This window comes from Lichenostomus cassidix, chromosome 2 (genome assembly GCF_008360975.1).
Source record: "Lichenostomus cassidix isolate B80296 chromosome 2, HeHo_3.0, whole genome shotgun sequence".
NCBI classification, from domain to species: domain Eukaryota; kingdom Metazoa; phylum Chordata; class Aves; order Passeriformes; family Meliphagidae; genus Lichenostomus; species Lichenostomus cassidix.
In genome coordinates, this window is record NC_139482.1 from 110171068 (window position 1) to 110193584 (window position 22517).

At 40.1% G+C, this 22517-nt stretch overlaps 1 pseudogene; it reads left to right on the plus strand.

Moving 5' to 3' along the window:
* The window catches only part of LOC146441980 (chloride channel protein B-like), a 76166-nt pseudogene that overhangs the window by 35564 nt on the left and 18085 nt on the right, over window positions 1-22517 (plus strand).

The following is a 22517-nucleotide window of genomic DNA, read 5'->3' on the forward strand; positions in this document are numbered from 1 at the left end:
GATAAGGAGCACACTGTCCGGAGAGCCACTGCTGTGTGAGAGTGCAGTATTGGCTCATGACAGGTCATGTTGTGTTACATAGGTGTAGATGAGAGAATATTTTGACCCTTACTTTAGAATGAGTACACATGTGCATGCTCTGGATCAGGCAGCACTTTTTTTGCATTGCTGGCCCACAAGGCATGTGCTACAGAGTCCTTACTGAAAGGGCAGGGAGGCATATGTGCCCACCCAGCAGGCAAGTTCAAATTCTCTCCTCCCTACGTGCTTAAAAATAGTTCAAAAATAGATGCCTTAAATATTGTTACTCCTGCAGGATTTCTCAATAGTGAATTTAGCTTTTGGATTCTCTCCATGGCCACAGTCTTCGTTTTAAATCCTTGGGATAGAATGCCACATTGCTGCTTTTCCATCTGATTTTGGTGGGGGAAAGAAAATCTTTTGCAGAAGCTGGGACAAATGTGTAGTATTCAAGACTTTTTCACATCATGTTTCCTTCAAAGAAGGCAGAGGAAGTGTATAATTATTTGGAAATTAATTTGGCAGGTTTTTCCCAGTGCTAGGCTGTCTAATGCATCAGCCATCACACTTAAACAGTTTAGGACTCACTTACTGTTTTTGATTACACCTGAGAGGGTTCAAAGAAGTTGTTTTGACAGGGTCTAGCTTTCTCTTACTAAGCTGCCTGATTTTTTTTTCTAATGAAGAGATTAAACCCTAGTAAAACAATTTTTCAAAATCTTCAAGCCTGCAGATAGTCCTAACATTTGCTCTCCTTCCACTGCCTGTTGGGAGGAGCCCAGTGTGTTCAAATGGTATGTTTAACACTATTTCAGATTTCAACCTTTTTACAAAGAAGCGGTTGTGTTGTGCTGAGAGTATTGTACTGATTCTAGTCTTATTCAAATTAATCCTAAAATAATTGGAGTAACAATGCATAATGAGCAAACTGTTAAATACACTAGGTCCTACTATTTTCTGCTGAATTTACTCCAACTAGGGGAAGAGCGCTGTGTGTTTTTTGGCAGTAGCTTGTCTGGAAAATGAAATAAGTGAAACTATTCTCACAGAGAAGGGGATGGGGAATGGTTTCAGAACCTCAGATTTTGTAATGCAGTTTTTAAAGAAACTGGCAGTGAATGAATATCTATGCTTGTTTTGAGAACAGCAAGATTTTGTAAGTTTTCAATTATTGAAGGTCTAATCTCCTACTGAAGTTAAAGTTGAAATGAAGCTCTCAGCCTGTAGCATAGAGTGTTTATCAAATAGCCTTAGTAAAAACTTTGTGTAGTCTGAAGCTGTCTGTAGTCAAGTGTGTCTTTCTCCTCCAGATTTTTCTAGACCTCAGGAGCTGGGGACATAAGAATTATGGCATTCTGGAGATATTGGTTTTAGTGTCACTTAAATATGACCAATATTCACTGCAGTTATCTATCTTATTTTTAAAAAAATGTCATGAAATCATAATTAAAAGCATTCTGCAATACTGTGACTTAAAGAAGTATGATGCTGCTTAGCTGGGTTATTATACAGTATAGTGCTTGTTCTGAAAAGATTTCATATGTGAGCCTGCTGAATGTTTGGGCATATTCAGCAGCACACATACACAAAGCTGCTATTTTTATTAATAGAAAGTTCACTTGACACAACATGCACCAGTGTTACCTTTCCTACACAGATGGCTTTGAAACCTCCTTTCAGGGTTTTGTGTCTGCTGTGTATGTAAGACGAAGAGCTGGATTACAGAAAAAATCACTGATAGATATCTTTCCAGGGGATCTTGGCAAGAGTCACTATCACCAATACTGTTTCTGATACCACTTGCATCCACTGCCACAACCTGTCAAGACAGGTGTATTTATAGGCCTTGAGGGACTGAAACAAGAAATCAAACATTTGCATAGCATTTTTCATCAAGTTCCCAAGGACTGAGGCTCAAAGGATTTTTATGTTTCCAGGGATTACTTAGTTGTGCTGGGTACTTATATGTTCTCTTTAGCATCCATGTCCTGCTTCTCTACTAGGTCTTAGAAAAAAATTCTCTCTTCTACCAAGGAAATCATCTATAAAATGCTGGTTGGCTTCAGAAAAACTCACAAAAATATTTAAATTCACATTAGAGAAAACTGGGATGAGAGCTCACTTAACACAATGAATTAAGTTAAATTAAGAAATTGTGATTCATTAGAACTACTTTGCTTAAAAAGTATGTGCCTTGCGCTAAGATATTTTTTCGTGCTCTGTCTTGGCAGCAATTAAGCTCTAGGGTACTAGAGGCTGCCTACTCCTTGTAATGGCTTGGAATAGTTAATGGTGTTGAGTTCTGGAACGGGAAGAATCCCACTAATTGTGCAATCCTCCTGGCACTAGGGTTTGGCAGGACATCCTCACAGTGAACCTACGCTGGGTGTGCCGCCCTTTGTAGAGTGTGATGCACGGCTTCGTATGCCTCAGGCTGCAAGAAATAATAATTTTCAGCAGGGTGAGGGAACTTTACTGCATAACTTTTCAGGGCTAGCATGACAATCGTGCCTTTTTAGGAGATTTATGTTTACTGTAATGCAGCATCCCACTTTTCCAAAAATTTTCAACGGTGATGGTGGTGAGTGATAAGGAGACAGTAAAGCGAGCTCAGTTAATGAATGTAGTCTTAAGACTATAAAGGATTTCTTTAAAGGTGAAGTGCACAGGAAAGGAATATTTTTCACTTTGTTTTAAAGAGAGAGATTAATGCAAGTTCAGGAAGGGAGTGTTCTGTTGGATCGATATGTGAAGAAGGTGCCTCTTTTGGCATAATCCCAGATGGAAATAGTGGATCCTGATAACGGCACTTCAATTCATAGTTTGTCAGGACATTATTAAGTGGCAATTAAAGTGACTCAAGTGTTCCAACACACAGGTTGCTGAGGGCCAGCAGATGATAAGCCCAAGATTTAAGAAATTGAAATGCAGATCTGCATTGTCTATGAAATGGCTGTGACAATACCAGTAACTTAATCCTGGGAGATGTTACTTCCATAAACTCCTATTCTCAAGAAAGCTGCATGAACAGCTCTTTTACTGCTGTGAATAGGGAATTGTAGTCTCTTTCCATTCTTTACATCAAATGATTAGCCTGCAACCTTGTTCATATTTGCTTCAAGGGAAGAATGATCAAAAGTTTTCTGCTGGCTACAAGCCCTCCACCCTTTGGAAATGTTCTCTTGACCGTGAACAATTTTTTCTTGGTGTCTTTTATAAATAGTAGCAAAAATTTCCAGTGAGGGAAGTTCTGGTTGTATGCTTGAGAACTGAAAGGTGCTTTCCAGGGGCAGTGTGTACTCTTCCACAAAATCTGGGAGAAGACTGGGAAGCTGTGCCCAGAGCTGGTGTATTGTGCCAGCTGCAGCTTCAACACCAAAACTATTTGATTTGGCTGGTAGCACCAAGACTTCATGTCCCTTCCCATCCATCTCCTTTTTAAACTTGCTCCCAGACGTACTGTCTTGTATCTTTGTCCAGTGGCCACTTGGTTTTTTCCTAAATATTTTCTTAATTCCAGGTTAGTTTAGCTTAAGCTTTTAATTTAGCTTAACCTTGTGAAAAATGACAAAATTATTTCTTCTGAGGAGTTCGCTTCTTCCAAGGATCATGATTTTTGTATCATCTGAAGGAAGAAGATTTTGTCTTTTCTTTGTTCAGTTGGCCAGACAGCTCTTCTATTTGAACAAATATTGAAAAAATAATTAAAATGCAAAGCAATTAATTTTTTGCCTCATTTTGATAGGCCCTCACTTCTACATTTGTCCTTGTAGGCTCCAAGTAGCAAGAGAGCTCTCTGGCTAAGTGGGTTTTCAGTAGAAGAAAGAAAATTGATTTGCACCATGTAGCTGGCTGATGATTTTTTCTTTTATATTATTTGAAATATCAAGGTTTTGGGGAATATTCATTGTGTCAGCAGCCTTGTGTCTAATGAGGTTGTTTGGGCCCTGCTCTCTGAGCCAGAGTAAAATCTTTGAAACATGTTAGTCACAATTTAACTGAAAGGGGGGAGGTTTTTAACAGTGAGCTTTAAGTAAACGGCATCTTTTTGAATTTCCTGGGCAGCTGCCTTTCTCTCTTTGATGTACTGTGCCTGGTGATGTTGTTAATGAAATGCATAATTATGTGTTATATAATAAAACAGAGCTAACATGAAGGTGCCTAATAGATTATAATGATGTGGAGGCCTGAGACTATTGGGGGTTGTTGAAAAGTTCCTCTGGTGACAAAGAAGATGTCTAAAGAGGTTTGAATAACTGTGCTGATAAATTAATTGTGGCCTCTCTGTGTGTGAATGACATTCTTCAGGATTTTGTATATAGAGAGATTATTGAAAAAAAAATAGGAAGAATTTACTAGGCTGCTGATGTATGAAGTGTCAGCGCTGAGTGCTTCCAGTGCCTATTAGAGCTGCTGGCTTTGCATAGATGGGTGCCCTAGGCAAAGACATTTTTGGCATAGCCTGCCTCACCCGTAGGATCAAAAGGAACAAAAAAAAATAATCTGGCAATATGCACAGAGAGTAAATTGCATCCTAAAGAGCAGCCCCTAGAATGCAGTCTTGGAATGAATATTGATAAACGAAACATCACGTTTTATGGCTGAAGAGTTGTAGGTGTTTGGTGACTGCCCCCAACTTCCCTTCCTCTTTTCTCTGCTTTGGTCACCTACATTTTCTCTCTCTCCCTGCAATACTCTGTATAACTTGTTCCTTTCTGAGAATCCTTAGGAACGGGTTCGTACACATAGGTATTTTTAAAGGAGAGGCTGCATGAGCTTCCAGCCCTGGACCACATGGGCTCCTGATGGTGCTGGGCTGTGGCTGTGCTTGCTTGGCTGCTGCTCTCTGGGCTCACAAGGGTCTGTCTGCCGGGAGAATTAGCATGCAGGGAGCTCCAGTATGGATTTACAGCCTGCTAGTCACTTGGCACTAATTCCCTTGGGTGGATGATTCTAGTACCTACTAAGAGTGCTTTTGTGCAGGTTAGCTTCAAGGGTGCTTTTGTGTGAGTTAGCCAGGCTCCTTTCTGAAGGTGAAATACGCTGTTGTTCACTTCCCAAAGCACAAAGGAGACCCAAATGGGCAGTTAGTGCAGAGAAGCTAATATGCAGTAAATTCACACCCAAGCTCACCGAGCATGAACTTCCTCATGCAGCGAATCCCGAGGCTCTGCACTTTGTCTGTCTCAGCAGGGAGCAGATGGCCCTTCTCTAAACAGGGAATACCAATAAAGCCTTGTGAAGAGCACATATATGTGTGCCTGTAGGTTCATGCCTGTCCATGTGTTTATATGAGATGACTTGAATTTATCACAGTTCTTGGAGTAACTTCTGCTTCCGTGCTTTTTGTTAAGATACCCTAAGGAGAACTTCGCTGCTGAATTGCCGTCATCCTTGTCATTAATAGACTGGGGTTTTAGCTGCAGGTTTTGATGATTTCTTCCTTCTTCTGCAGCTCTAAGACAGCATACTTTTTATTATATGAATGACTGCATCTTTTGTGTGTGAATCTATTTTTGTTGTGATTCCCTTTCCCAACATATCTTATTTGAACTCTCAATTAATGGTTTCCTCTAGGTCTCTAAGTGCTTGGATGTGAAATCAAGTTAATTTTTAGATAAGACTTTTGCTTTAGGATGGGGTTCATAAATAACTTGATCTATAATGAGTATACAACTTCACTTTATCTTAAGATCACATAATGGGTTAAATTTTCTTGCAAAGTTTTCTTGAAATTTTATAAAATTTTATCTGTTTTTTATGCTTATGCTTCAAATATATAATTGATTTCTAAGCCATCTGCACATTTTCTTTATGTTTTTGCTCCAGTATTACCTATTTCCAAGAAAATTTTGTGTCACAGATATTGCCTCTCCAGTTTCCATCTGTACTGAGAGTTCAGCACAAACCCACCAGCTCTATTTTGGCCGAAGTTTAAATTTACTTACATACAAAAGATATTGCTCAAAATGCTTTTAACATGTCTTTTTGAAAATGACCTCAGCCATCCTAGCCTGCCAAAGATAAACAGCATTTCTGCTCGACAGGCGTTAACCCTTGGAGGAAGTGAAGTCAGTCCAACACTGAAGGCAGAGGCACTTGCTGGGAGCATTCAGTGTGCTGCTGCAGAGAGGAGCCTTCCTCCCCCCAGATCCCAGCACTCAGGAAGGCTGCAGGGCTGAGGAAAGTCAGCATAAGCCTCAGGGTTTCTCAACTGGAGATGTAAAATGCTGCTGAATGTTTCCGACAGGATGAGGGTCTGGGCCAGGTCAGCTTGATTGTTCCTCCTAGAGGATAGAAGTGTAGGAGAGAGAAATAAAATGGGATGAAAAACAAGAAGAGGCAACTGGAAGGCCAGGCTCTGGTTCTTGCTGTTCTGAAGATATTCTGTATAGGTTAAAACAATCACTTGAAAGTATTTTTTAGAGATTAAGTTTCAAGAGCTTTTATGTTTAGAGTTTCAGAGTGCATTTATAGTTTTTTATAATATTTTTATATTAATTTTAACTGTTGGTTTTACTCCAGAAGAGTTCCCTGTAGCAAGATACTTTTAAAAACCTTAAAAGGATCCACAAAAAAGGAGTATCCATCTGTGTGAATGAGTTGCAGCAGATATGATGAAGCAATTCTTAAAATCCCACAGTTGCTGTTTTCCTTTCAACTGACATGTTCCTGTTTTTAAATAAAACAGTTGAATACTAGGTTTAAAGAAAAATTCAAAGAATGCTGTGATGTTATTAGAAATCCCTGCCTATGTCCAAGCAGAAAGGACAGTTGCATGACTCTGTCGTGCATGGCTGACTATGCCATATGAGTCCTTGTTGGGATATGCTATAAATCATCCTGAATGTTATCTTTTCAAACCCAGAATAGAGACAGAAGGAGGGTGAAAATATAAGTCTGGATAAATTTCCGACAGTTTATCACACAGAAATGTGTTTATTGGCATTCTTTGAATGTAGATATTTGGAGTACTTAACAATCTCTAACTAATGAGGTCTATTAAATGGCCATGTGCTGCAATTCACTATGTCTTAATTGGAGAAAAGTTTCTGGGCAAAAACTTCTTAGTGTTATGAGGAAAGATTGCATATTTAGTCCCAGGGTAATTACTAACAAATATACCTGTTTAACAGGATGCTATGATAGGGGAAATAGTGGGATGTGAAAGGAGATAGCAATTTTTACCAAAAAGCCTTAGTAAGGTATCATAAGGGGAACATTTCTGTGCAGTGATTTTCACCATGAAAAATATTTGGCTTTATTGTGAGTTGGGTCTAAAGAACATTAATTACATTCACATTACTCTCTATTTTATGTAGGAGGATTCACTCTATTTTCTTTACTCAAAGGCAGCTGAACTGGTGTGCTTTAATTCACTTCCACCACAGGTGCTAGACATTTGTAGTAGTAGGTCAGGTGAACTTGGTCTACCTTTGTGCTTAGTTATAGTGGTTCTATGCAACCATGGAAGTAAAAACAATTAGCTCGAGGACAATAAAGTATTAAAACATACTACATACTTCACCTGATCTGACTATACCCTCACTGCATAGGGAGAAAGGACAAAAATACTTAGGAAAGATGTTTTAGGTGAGATACCACAATTTGTGCATATGATTTTCTACAAACAGCACTTCAGTGCCAGTTCATAGGTTTGTGATAGTGGGTACAGGGATGCCTGCACCATGCCTTGTACTGCCCAACATTGCTCTGCATGGTAACTGATATTCCTGCTGCTTGATCTCTCGAGCTGGGTGTCTTTTGGAAGCTGCTTCATCCCTTTTCTGGCATCCTTCAAGACAATGTTTGTACAAGGAGCTTGTTCTGTCAGGAAGCAGAAGTATGGGAAAACAATTTTATATCTCCTGAGCTCAGCAATAAAGAAAAAAATATTTGGATTTGTTTGCATTTTTTAATATTTGTCACACTGCCAAGCTATTTTAAGCAATCTGCCTACTTCATCTCTGCTTACTGACCTCTTCTACATCAGAATTATCACAAGCCACCTGAAATATGGGAATCAGATGGGAATTTTAATGTAAGTGTCGTGCTTCAAGCTGACAGGGACGGGAGAGGGAACTGTCACTGCACCAGCCAAGACTCTCTGGTGGAAGTGTTGATTGATAACCTATCCCTGGGAAAGGAGGGGGAGCACCCTTCCCCTTTCAGTGGACTGAATTACTTTCCATTCCCTTGTGAAAGAAGTAGGAAGTCGGGTGCAACCATTGCCTTTGTCTTCAGATACATGAATAAAGTGCCAAATCCTTTGTTCTATTTTTTCCTTAGGTAGAGATCACAAATGATGTCCAGTCTTCCTCACTGGTAGTGCTGGCTGTTGTGGTGGCCAAGATTGTTGGTGACTTGTTCAGTGTATCCCTGTACAATTCCCTCATGGAGCTGAAATGCATTCCCTACTTGGATGCAGAACCTTTTATTCATTACAGGAGAAAATGGTGAGGTCTCTCATGTTGCTGGTCTGTACATTTTCTGTGTCATGTTCTTTGCTGAGGCTGTGTGGATTCTCTGAGTCCTGGAGCTTAGAGAGGAAAAGGGGAAAATGGAGACCCAGATCCTGAACAAAGTCCCATGGTGTGATGTGCTCTGCAAATACACCAAAAGATACTCCCTTTCTCTTCAGGTTTATGGTAGGATCTGAATCACCCCTGCCATTGGAGTCCTGAGAGCAGTAAGTGCTCCATAATGCGCAGTTGGATGCTGTTTATTAGTGGTCCAATCGTGCATCCAGTGGTGGTTTTCACAGACAGTTGTCACTGTCTCTTGTGAGCAAAAGCCATAGAACAGAGGAACATCGACAGAGTATGGTGGAGTGTGGTTTAACTTCAGAATGACTGGTCTGTTCACCATGTATGTTGGGTACTGTAAGATGTACACTTTCGGGTGGTGATTCCTGCCATCCAAGAAAAGCAATTTAAGGCAGCTAAGAATTATTTTCTGGAAGTGCCTGTATTAACTAAAGACTAAATGAATAGCTTGGAAAAAAATTACATCCTTTATATTTTAATCTACATTGATCCAACCTGTCCTATGTATCTTTCAGTGTGTGAATAAGTATCAAAAACTTTTTCATGGCATTTATGACAGGTAATAAGACCCATTTCCTCTCCTTATTGTAGGTGCTGGGTCTATATTTTTTCTCCAGGTAGTGAGAACTCTGTATTACTCTCTTCTAAAAAACAATTAGCAGAAATGCTGATTCTTTGAGATGTTCTCTAGGAATTAAGTAGGTAACATGGTGAAGAAATAGAAAGAAAAATTAATTAATTTATTTTCTGTAGAAAGGCTTCTTGTTTTTCTTAAGACACATTGGGGTAGCATAGATCCACAGGCAAAGCTATTTGCAGGACATTTCACTTTTCTCCTGGCATTGAGATCTCCTGGACAATCTCTTCGCTTCAAATGACCTTCAATAAGAATGAAATGTTGGCGACTCACTCTGTCCACACTTTCTTCCAAATGTAGCCATGTCTGAAAGGTTTTAACAAGCACATTGAATGCTGGGTATAATCTAACTGTATTTATCATGAGAGGAAAAGTTGCCAGCAATGCAGTAGGAGGAAATAAAAACAATCTGTGACATTATGGATGACTTCTATATGTACCATGGCAGATAAAACAGAGGGGAAGAAGCCATAAAGTTTCCCATGGTATTCCAATTACATGACAAGCCCATGGAAAGAATTATATCTTCTTTCCTGGTTCAGAGTGAGGTCCTATTTACTTGAAGGACATATATATACACATTTATATATATATAAAACTTCATTTTCCTCCCACTCCTTCTTTTTTTCTCTCCAAGCACATTAAAGAACATTTCTGGATAACCTGATCAAAGACTATAACAGTACTCTAAAGCAAAATACATAGTATCACAACTTGGTAAGGATTTTATAGCTAGACACTTTACACACTGCCAAGTTCTAGCCTAAATCCTCTTAGACATAGTCTGAATATGCTGATATATATCTGAAATAGCAGATGTAGTTGCTAAGCTGCTCTCCATCATATTTAAGAAGTCATGACAGTCAGGTGAAGTCTTCAGTGACTGGCAAAAGGGAAACTTCACTCCCATTTTTTTAGAAGGATAAAAAGGCAGATCCCACCAACAATCATAGATAGTGGGTTTGTAACCTCAGCAAGTTTGTGGCTGACAAAAAGCTGAGTAGTGCTGTTCTTCTGCATGAAGGAAAGGATGCCATCCCTAGTGACCTTGACAGGCTTGAGGAGTTAGGCATTGTGAACCTCATGAATTCAATAAGGTCCTGCACCTGCACTGGGGCAATTTCTGGCACCAGTACAGACAAGGCAATGAATGGACTGAGAGCAGCCCTGCAGACTTGGGGATATTGGTTGAAAAAAAATTAGATGTGAGCTGGCAATGTGTAATTGCAGCCAATTGTATCCTGGGCTGCATAAAAATAAGTGTGACCAGCAGGTTTATTCTGCTCTTGTGAGGTGCCACCTGGACGCTGCATCCTCTGGAATCCTCAGTATGTGTATCTCTTGGAGCAGGTCCAGAGAAGGTCCACAAAAATGTTCAAATGGCTGGAACACTCTCCTGTGAAGAAAGGCTGAAAGAGTTGTGGTTATTCCACCTGGAAAAAAGAAGGCTCTGGGGAGACATTTTTGCAGCTTTTCAATTCTTAAAAGGGCTTATAGGAAAGATTGAGAGCAGCTTTTTATCAGGGTCTGCAGTGATATGGTAAGGGTCAATGGTTTAAAACTAAAAGAGAATACGTTTAGACTGGACATATGGAAAACATTTATTATGATGAGAGTGCCTCGTCCCTGGAAGTGTTCAAGGCCAGGTTGGATGGAGCTTTGAGCAACCTGGTCTAGTGGAATGTGTCTCTGCCCATGGCAGAGGGGTTGGAACTAGATTATCTTCAAGGGTCCTTCTAGCCCAAACCATTCTCTGAGTATATAATTCTATGTTCCTGATCTCTCCAGCATACTTCTTGGATGCCCTGTTACCTTGTCATCCTCTCAAACAAATGAAGCTTCACCATTCAGTCATCTTAGACCTCTGGGATTTGGACTGAACCCCATATCTGTTATACCTTGGGCATCCCAAACCCTGAATAGTGACTCAAGGGAACTCTGGATTTCTGGTCTGCCTCCTAAAGTAAAAAAATGTCATAACTGAAACAAATTATGAGACCTAACATGCAGCCTTTGTAAGAATTCCAAGCCCAAGATCCTGTTACTACACCTATCATGGGAAATACACAGATTAAGACAAGACGGTTAAAAAAAATTAGTCTCTTTATGTGTTAGATTATCTCTCTTTCCTCATCACTTCTGAGCATCCTTGAAACTTGACCAGAAGCTCTTGAGCAGAAATTCTACAGAAAGGTGTCTGGCCATAAACTTTTCTTTCCATGTGTTTTCCCTGTGGACCAAAGTTTCTCTTTCCTTTTTCTCTCTGACTGATCCTGCAGCTAACATGATGCTGTGGGAGCCTGCCTATTTGTTTCTTTAGTCCTTCTTTTATCTCAGTGACCACCCAATGTATGTAAGGCACTGCTGTTTTTAAGTTCCACTTATTTGCTACACTTTGGGGGTATTTTTATCTTCAAATGCCTACAGCTATGTCATTTTGCAGAGACTGTCCTCTTTCTCTGATTGTGTCAGCTTGGTTGAGGGTTTCCTGCTCTGGGAAAGCGTGGGTGACACAGTTACATTTGTGCCAGGTTCTGCATCTTCTTTGTTTAGTATTATTCTGAAAGATCACAACATGTATAAACTGTGCATTGCTGGATTCCCCAAATCAAAACAGGGACAGGGTCAGCTGTTTAGGAACTGGTAGCTAGCATGTATTTATAAACAGGTGATAAATTACATTTGTGTATGCAGAGTGAAAGATTCAGATAACTAACAGCTTGCTCAAATGCCACATGAATTTGGATCCTTCTTCAACAGAAACTGAAAAACCTTTGGGAAACAGTGTCTGGTTGATAGCAGAGGAAAAGTGAGAGACTCGAGAGAACACCTGATTTTAGGTCCTCAGCACTGGTACTGTTAGAGAGAAAGTATGGATCTTCTCTTTCCCAGCTCTTCATCAGTGTTAAGGGTGGAAAGACCTTCTGTATTTGATAATTTTGTTGATTCCTCTTACATGTCTGGATAACATCCCTAGGCAGAAGATATGTTAGACACTGAATGGAGAAGCGAAAACAACCTTTAGATGAACAAGGTGGGGGACAGCACTAAGGTCCAGCTCCACAAAGGAATGTAACTCCTAACTGCTGCAGAGGTCAGTGGGTACATTGAGAAGCTACATTCTGTACATGCTGACTATGAAGACATGTCTGTAAATACTGTTATGTACAAAACTGGTGGAAGTGAGACCTGGATCTTCAGTGGCATTTCACTGCCTAATTTGTATTAGACACTGTCATCTCTGGATGCTCTGCTTCCTATGGAGCAGGGAGGCTTAAGATTTGTTTTCTTAATACTCATTATATTTTTGGAACCTCATTGATCACCCTGCCTGTTTTATTCTGTGCTCTGGGTGATAAGGCTCCAAACACAGCTGTATCTAGTACAGGGCTGCTGCAGTGCACTATGATTTCCAGCTACATTGCACACCACTGTAAACACCCCCCCTATAAAATCTGGTTCACTGGAACACTCAAAGCTGCTGACTGCCAGGGAATGTTCCTTAATGAGGGTAAGGAGTACTTGAACACATCTATGACTTGGCAAACCTTCCTGCTTTTTATAAGCTACTATACACTTCAGAGAGAAAATATCTTAGAGGCTACTTTTTAATGGGACAAGTTTACTTAAGAGCTGAGTGGAGCTGGTGCCAGTAGTTCTGTTTTGTTCTAGCTTAATATTAGCCTTGTCAAAGTTCTTATAGCGTCTCCTGGGTGTTTCTGTATTGCATACCATATAAAGCTGGTTTTGGGAGCCAAGAATTTTGGCTGGAATATATATTATAGTGGTCTCATTATATTTTTCTAAAGTGTATCAAAGGTGGCCCTATATTAAAGATCCATGGAGCAAAGCTGATTTTTTTTTTCTTTCTCCCTTAGAGTTTTGCCTTAGCCCACACCACAGATATTGGATCCAGAATTTGAGCCAACCCAAGTTTAAGGGTTATTTGGGATCCAAGGTCCTGGTTTGGCCTGTAATAAAATTTGGGGTAATTAGTGATTTTTTTTTAGATGATGCCTTGGATCTTGACAATCACCAGACTTTTGGGAGGGTGCTTTTGGTTTGGGCCTACTCTAGCAACTACTACACTAAAAGATTCCTTTCTCATCTTGCTGACACAAGGATTCACTCAAAGACAGCTCACCAGCATGGTGCAACATGTGGTGCATCCTGTCCTGCCTCTTTGAGAAGCTGTGTGTTTTATGGCTGCTTGGCTGCTTTCATACTGAGAGACATCACTAGGTGGTGGACTTGGCAATGTTTTTGTATCAGAGGGCATCCAGCCCATCTTTTCTAGAGTGTTTGTGGTGGAAGCTGGATCCTTTTCTTGCTGCACAAAGGAAAAAGGGAGCTGCTGTAACAAGGCCATGCTTTGTCTGGGGAGAATCCTGGCTACCACAGAAAAGGTGGAGGAAAGGTGTTGAGATGGGGCTGAGATTTATTAAAATTATGTTTGGGCTTTATGCCCATGTCAGGTTTAAGAAAACATAGAAAAGAACCATTTTTAGTTCCTTTTTTTGCCTATTCCTCTCTGCTGGGTTTTGAGTTTGGTGTGATCCCATTACCTGAGAAGCAGCTGTATGAGCCACAAACAGTGGAATTGATGCCCTGACAAAAATACTGCGGCAGAGCCAGGTGCTGCTTTATGTGCATGGAAGAGCAGCAGCAGAGCCTTGCCTCTGTTTCAGTGTGGTGTTGGTGGTGCCCATGTGGGATGGGTGAAAGGATCCTTTGCTCCCTCCTGGCCCTACAGCAGCTCCTGCAGCTCTCTGTGGGACAGCCCAGCATGTCTCCCTTCATGATCCTCTTAACCTGGCCAGGGACTGATGCCAGCTTGCTTCACTATATGCCAGCTTTCAGACTGTACTTGCAACCAGGTTATCCAGATCTGCTCCTGAACACAACAAAACAAAGTGAAGGGTTGGTGCACATGAATCTGTGTGAAGAAAGTTAATCCGAACATGAATGGAAGGCAAATATCCAGCTAGGCAGAGTTACTGCTGTACACTAATCCAAATATTTATATTATGGAGGCATGCTTTTCTGACAGGTGGTAAACAAGGCTATTCCAGCTTTGTAGTTTTCAGGAGACTTGATTCTCTCTTTATAGCATATTTTGGAAAAAAAATACTCAGTGACACTGAATGATCTACAAAGAGGAACTAATGGGCCTTTTCAACCTTAATCCTCAGAGAGCAGAGACCCTGCTTTCTACTGGTAAATTTCACCCAAAATTTCAAATATAGCATGAAGCGATTTCAGTGTCCAAATCTATTAGAAAAAAGTCACATGCAAACAGTGATAATCATATTATTGTGAATATTCGGAGGAGACCGGAAGAAGAAGGCTATATGGAGGGAAGCAGGAGGAGTCCTGCTTTCAGGCCTGCCCCATTTCCTCACATTGCTTTGGCCAAACCAATTCATTTTCCAATCTTCCCAGCTACAGAGGGGAAAACAGTGCATCCATACCTCATGTAGCTGTCAGTGTCTGTTGTCTTTGCCAAGTACTATGAATTTCTTAAACAAAAGGCCTTATGTAAAGGCAAAATTTCTTGTGAGCCCTAGAAGATGATTTTTTTACCTGTCTCATTTTGACTATTTAATGAAGTTACTACCTAAAAGTACTACATGAATCAAAAGGATTTTATTTATTTAGATTGGTGAAACCATAAAAAGAAGCCCAAGATTCCAATTGCATTACTGTTTATTTTTAGAGTAGACTCTGAACAAATAAAACAAATTGCCTTTCCCATGCTACAGTAAATACCAACAGACATAACCCTTCCTACAGCCTAAAAACCTTTCCCAATCTTAGCCATTCCCTTTCCTAAAATGCCCAGGATGAGAGCTGGCACTGTGCTCTCCAGTGCCCTCGCTGGCAGCATCCTCCTTTAATAGGAAGGGCTGAAGGCTGAGCAATAGCACACTGTTGCCCTAATTCCCCAATGGAAGTGCATTGGGAGTTATTGCAGTCCTCATTACCAAGGATGAACAATGGAAGTTACGAATACAGGGACAGTGAAGACGAGCCAACAATCTGTCGGATTGAAATCCTTGAAGGACCTCGTAAATACTTTAATGTTTACACAGGGCCTGTATATTTTCACAATTACCTTTCCATGAGCCCAAAATGTTTTACACTGGAATGTTTTCAGGCTTTAAGAAGTTATATTTTCTGATGTGTCTGAAAACTGCAGGCTCAGCTTCTCTATTGGCCCATTTTTTCTCACGAACAATTAAAGCTGGATTCCTTTTTACCCCCAAATATGCATAATGTAAATGGTGAGTTATACCAAACTTATGTATTTTATCATGATCCCAGGGTGGTAAGAAGAAAATGGTTTGAATTTACAAGGGATGTTGTACATGTGTACATAAATTGGTAAAAAGATGTATCTACAGGATTTGCTTCTATTATAATTAGGAAATTATAAGAAAAATGACTTTCCTGTACTGAGATTTTTGAGAGAAACCAAACCAATGAGACGTTTGAAAGGTTTGATGCAGTCCTTTAAAACCTTAGGGTGAAAGTTTGGAGGCATGAAGACATAGATCAAGTATAATGACTTTTGAAGCAGCTGACGTGCTCCTCTGGTTTCTGTCACAAGGCGCTTCTCTTTTCTGTCCAGAACAAGGTTGCTGTTAGAGTGTGAATGGCACTGTCATGGAGCTGGCACACCTGCTGCATGTATTAGACATGCAGTGACAATGAATTGGTACTTAATATGAGGCTCTGGTTCTTGCTGTGAGGTCCATTGTGAATTGGCTGTAAGGTCCACAGTGAGTGTAACACAGATCCCTTTTGGCTCGTGGACAAGGCTTTCTGTCTGATGTTGAGCGAGGGATAAAAAATCCACAGTGACTTTTGGTGGTGTTTTCTATTTCTGGGGAGTCCTGTGAAACCAAAAGAAGTGACTTCTGCACACTTTGTGCAGAAGGAAAGGCGCTGAAGCAGCATCTGGAACTAATAACCTGTGTTTCACAGCTCACTGGTGGGCAGCAAGGGAGCCGCTCCGGCTCCGACAGGCCCTTACGTAAAACCTGCACACAGTGATTTTCAGCTGTGGGAAACTTGAAACAGCTTCTGCTGGCCCAGCGAGGAGGAGACTGCCTGACTCCCTTTTGGTCCACCTGGGACGACAGGCGCCCTGCAAGGGCATCACCACAGCCTTCAGATGTGGTCGCACGCAGGTGGAGCCTGCCCGTACACACAGAGGAAAATCACATCCAGCCATCAAATGGGGTATTCCACTAATTGGAAAGTCTGTTCTGGTGTCTGGCCACCATTTGGCAGATACTGACAGTTTCCACTTAAAGCCAGCCAACCTCACCAGAGAGCCAGCTGTGCGGCTGATCTCATGAAGATGTCATTGAACAACTGTTTGAACTCATTCAAGAAATGGTGGGTCTGACTCAAAGCAGGCTGGAATCCCCTGGGGGTCTTTGCTGGATGTGGGAATATAGACAGCCATTGACGTAATAGCTACACCTCAGTGTTCCTGAGTTACATGTAAGGATATCATCTTCACTCTGGCACTGGGGACTCCTTCCAAGTTCACCTTAAGGTGAAATGGATTCTCTTTGCTGTTCACATACATGTCACTTTTTCTGTTCCTATGGGTGTTGCTATGTCCTCATAAATATTGGTAGCTTGTCATAATGGTTGCCACAATGAAAAGAGTTATTTATTTAAAATGGAGAAACAGATGGCACAAAATACTTCAATGAATTTCACCATGTTTGAGAAATGAAATACCTTTTTTAGAAATATCAGTTTTATGAAGCTGCTAAATGCTATTTCACACAATCACAAGGAAGGTTTTTTATTCAGTACACTGTGTGTACACAGAGCCACAGCAGAAGTCAGGCAAAAAAAAAAAAGAAAAAAGGCACAGAGTGGAGTAGTTTTATGAAAAGTCATAAAGAGATGAGCACAGTTTTATTAGCTGCAGCCATTCAATGCATGGAGTTCTGACAGTAGGCAAATGGGACATGAAAGCCACGTCAGACAGAAAAAGCCTGGGGAAGCTGAGTCCTGGTGTTGGGGAGAAAGAAGAAAGGAGAAAGAGAAAGCAAGTCACACACAGAGAAAATGTGTTCCCAGAAAATTGGGTGCATATATTGACCACATTTCACTATAAATACACTGTCAGGTGCAGAGAGACAGCCACTTATTTCCTGGAAGAGCAGAAAGTAACACCAGCATCCAGAGTCTTATTTTTAACACATTCTGCACTTGTAGTGGAGGCTCTTTGCCAGAAGTCATAACTGAGGAAGAAACATGTGCTGCACATGAATGGTATGTAGAAAGCCAGGGGGTTAGTTAAAGAATTTAAAACAAAAATTATGAAAGTTTGTAGAAATTTGTAGCTGAAAGTATGGTTATGAAAAATTAATTATGGTTCCAAATGTGCCTGCAGTACAGGAAGCATGATATATTTGTTTTAGAAAGTGGAATGCTGAAGTTTGAGGGGTTAAATGCCTTTCCCAAGGAAGTTGATTGTACGGCTGGAAGGAGAAGTGCTTTTGCTTGAAATTCTTGTTAAAAATGTCAAAATCCTCATTTACTGAACTAGGAACAGGGTGTGATCTGTATCTCTAGGTAACTAATGTTGTGTTTTAATAACCTGACCACACTTTTCCACTATAAAGTGCCTGATTCTTGGAGGGGCTGAGAAATTCGAAATATTTGTCATATTTTTTTTCCATCTGTATTACTTTAGTTTACTTGTTTTGTAATCTATTAGATGTAAATCTTGATACACATTTTGACTAAAACATCATCTGATAATCTGTGCCTGATTATTAAAACATATACAGCTGTATCTGTTCATTCCCAAACATTTTAAAGCCACAATTTTTAATATACTAGTCTGTGCTTTCTTGGACCAGGGAGAGTGGAAAAGCTAAGGTGGCTTGTGCAGTACATGAGGGTGGAGGCCCTGAATGAAGCTTTTATAAAAACTGTCTCACAGGAGATTTCCTCTCTTCTTTCCAGTTTGGATTAGGTTTTCTGGCATACTTTTGCAAGAAACTCATCATGTCATTGCATTCAAACTGCAAGAGCCAGCTTAGTACTTTGTGAATTTCCCTTGGAAATTGCTCTGCAATTCTCCATCCAGAGAAGATGCATTTCCCTGTTTGTTTGGTTATAAGCAAGATCATGAGGCATTAATTTTAGTGCTCAATTTACTCACTTCTCTTGCTCCTCTCTTCTCCATTCCTATGGAAGTTTGTTTGAAATGTTTCCTTGAATTTAGATAGCTTGTACTGGTGTCATTTTGAGCAATGTCTTTCTTTGCCTCTGGCTGGTTATAATGCCAGGGCAGATGGATTTCACACAAGCTTAACCCTTTTGTTTTTGGAAAAGATTAGTAAAGGCTTAGATAACAATTTGGAAGATATAAGGATAGCTTAATCATTGCCATTCTTAATACAGTAATAATCAGTAATGTGTTCCAGGATTAGCTCATCAGACATTGAGATAGCTAATCTGACATTGGATCCTTCTCTCTGTGTACATTTACACACATTCATATATGCTCTCTCTAGAGCTGGCTCTGCATTGCTTGCAGCATTCCTTCTCTCCTGACCATTCACTCAGCAGCCTTGGCAGGAAGGTGTTTTCTCCTGGCCCCCTGAGAGCCTGGGTGCTGCAGCACCCCCCAGGTCTGGGAGATCCCAGGTGATGGCTCATAATCCCCACATCTGAGGTGAGAACCCATTTTGGATTCTCTCATGTTTCTACCACATGTGGGCTTTTACAGGTCATGTCTGCTGGATGCCACTCTTCAACAGCCATGGTGCAGCACCCTGTGTTGGACTTGCAGTGCTGGAGATACATGAGTAAGGGCTGAGAGCAGGTGTGTGCCAGCCAGCTGCTTGCTGGAAATGAGACATTTCCACACCTGCTGCTAATCATGTGGGGAAATGCACAGTTCTGGACAGAAACACCACCTGAGTTTAGATGCCTTTGGGTTTGGGTGGAAGCAGTGAGAGGGTTTTCAATAGTTTTCAATATTTAGATGCCTGTAGTCCCCTTAATACTGACAGGGCTAACAAAGGCTGCTAATTACGATTTGTAATTTGTTTTTGTATTTGCAGTGTGAAAACTAAGTCAAGAACTATGACTTTTATGTTTTTACCTATGGCTTTGCATGTGGTGAGTTGAGGCTATAGTATTGAAGTTGCTGTTTGTATAGTTCAAGCATGTGGATCCACTTCCACAACCCTTTACTTCTTTATCCCAAGGTCACATGCACAATCTAATTCATTTATTTCTAGCTAAATGACCTTGCATAAACAACTGCATCTATACAAAGTGGGTAGAACCTGCTGTTTTCATAACTTAGTAATATTTTATACTGATAGTGCTGGTGGGAAAAACTGCATAAGAACAAAGGAAAAGAAAGGTAAAGGACAGAAAAGCAAAACTGTTGGAAGAAAACCCCCAAACATTCAACATTTTGCCTATCTTTCCTGCCCCTTGCCCACCTTGTCCCAATCCATCTATTTTCCAAAACATAAAGGATTTCTTATCTCTGACCTTTATTTCTTTTTTGTTCTGCAATTTTTCAAATATTAGAGAGAGAGAATTTACCAGCAGATTTCGAAACCTTGTGGAAATCCATTTTTCTTTAGTGTTCAGTAGTTTCTAAACACATGTAACTTTCAAATCCTCTCTGGACAGTAAGTGACAGGGAGACATTCAGCTAACCCAAACAACACATTTCACAGTAAGTACTCTTCTACCAAAAGGCCTTTAGACTGAATAGCTTAATGTCCCCTGGTTTAAGGATTTTGAGGGAACCATAATGGGGGATGCTGGGAAGCTTGTTGTCTTACAGTGAATGTAAATATTTGTAGATATTCTGAAGGGAGTCTGAACCCTGCAAAACTTCTGGCTCCTGAATTAACCATAAGGATTTCTCACTCAGTTTAGTGTTCAACTAAAATAGAGACAGCAAGAAGTTGTAGTCCTGGTCTGCCGTGCAAAGTTCCACTGAAGAGTGATTTTCAATAGACCTAATTAAACAAAAGCACATCACTAGCATGCATGTGCTTACATCAAAGCACACAGTGATTTTATAGGTTTAATTTAACTTTAAATCAGTTTAAATGTGTCTATTTCATGGGCTGGCACAGAGTGGAGCAAATAAATTTTAAATTTAATTTAAGTGGTGTTCTTTACCAGTCTAAGGACGTCTTACAGGCCTCTCTGTTTCCCTTTATTGATCTCAATGGTATTCTATGAATATACTAAAAAACCCCTTTTCTTCACAGAACTTACTTGCAAAACTACTGAATTCAGTCATCTGCACATGATTAACATTTCTGCAGTACATATGGACTATTCTGTTACATAGTGAGATCCATATTGGCATGTAATTTTTGGATAAGCTTTTTCATAGTTTGTTTTCACTAAATGTCTTGTTGAAAAGAAAATTGGTGGGCCTGTGACAAGTATGTAGAAATCTTTTTTATGATGTTTTAAGGCAAGGGGAAAAAAATATTGTTATTTAAATGTAAGCAACTTCCTGTGATGTTGTGAGTTTGTTCGCAATGTACTAACCTTAAATGTGATAGATAGCAAGAAAGCTAATATAAATAAACTGTATTTATAATGTATTAGCAGCTACAGGTTACCATAGCAGTGTGGTTTGTTTAGTATTAGAATGACTATTATGAAATAAATCTGTTCAGTTTTTCCAGCAAAATGAAATGTATTAAAAAAGATAAAAAACATTCTAGTCTCAGAAAATGCGTGGATAGTAGAGACTTGAACTGAATAACTCAAATACTTGCCAATGTTTATAACACAGGTAAGTAATTTTTACATCCTCCAAGCTGAGATATTCTCCTTAGCTAACGAGCCCATTCCTCTCTATGGCTCAGACTTCTGACTATGCTCAGACAAAAAAACCACCACAAGCATTAAGCAACCCCCAAAACATCTTCCTGAGAACTATTTACACAAAATGCAGTGGTCAGTCGGGGCAGTAAAACAGTGGTTTACAAGAAGCCCAAATAAACCCTAGGGCTGTCCTGAGCAGGATGGCCTGTGGCAAGTCAATGGGTAAACATTCTCAGTGCAGAAAGAGAAAAATGGGAGCAACAGCCTAAAACAGATGATGGCAAATCTGTGAATAAATCCAAGCAAGCAGCATTGCCTGAGTTCTCACACACGTTAATCCTTGTCATGTGTTTGAATTAGGATTATGCTTCTCTCCCACCCACCTCTAAGTCCTTTTAATAATTTGAAACTTACATAAAATATGGGATAAATCTATTTGAAGAAAAGTCCTCCTGTACTGCATGTTTTCTGAGGAAACCTCCATGTTATGATTAGATCTGTTATGGTTAGATCCGTAACAATTTATTTCAGTGGGAAAACTTCCACTGGATTTAATAGTAACAGGGCCTGAGCTACATTTTCGTGAATCATTTCAAGACAGCTTGCCATTCAGGGATATTGGCTTCTTACCAAATGACTTTCTTAGTTAGATCATAAGGCAGATTGTCTTTGTTCTGTGTTATATTCAGTCTCGTGGATGTGGTCTTGAAAGCAACCTGAAACTTGGATATCATAACTTTGGTGAAATAGCCTTAATACTGTGACACATTATGCCACCATAGTGAATTATGTTTGGGAGCAATTGTTCTCAAATGTCCTATGAAAGAAAAATTTACACTAGAGCTATTTCTGTAGTGTGGCTACAGCTCTGTGTTGAGGTAATTTTATTAAAGTAGAAAGATCTATTTGATAAAATTTAAATATAAGTACCCTATGTTATCCACAACAAAAGGCATTTTCAGCATGGTAAATGAAATGTCCTTGCTTGAAATTACATTTTGAAACCAAGACCTTTGCTACATGGCACAGACTTCCCAGGGTGGTTGCACAGCCTCCATCCCTCAGAAGTTTTTAAGACCTGACAGGAGAAATGCCCAAGCACATGGTTGGAGCTCATGGCCGAGTCCACCTTCAGCAGGAGGCTGGTCCAGAGAACTGCTGAGATCCCTTCTGGGTTGAAAAATCCTGGATATGATCCTATAGGTGTGACTACAGTTTGGCTTGGTGTTTTCCTGAGAAGCAATATACTGGTAAAGGCTTTCTTTAGCCAATTCTTTTTAAAGATGCCTTGGCCTTGTAACAATTTTTCGTAAAACAGCTCTTTTCCCTGGTTGTCTCCTACACCCCCAAAGCAAGGTTATTCTTTACAGCAACAGACAGAAGACCTAATGAAAGAAACATCACTGATGATGAGCAGGGAATCAGCACAGTCCTTAGTGTGTTCTTACCTCAGAAAA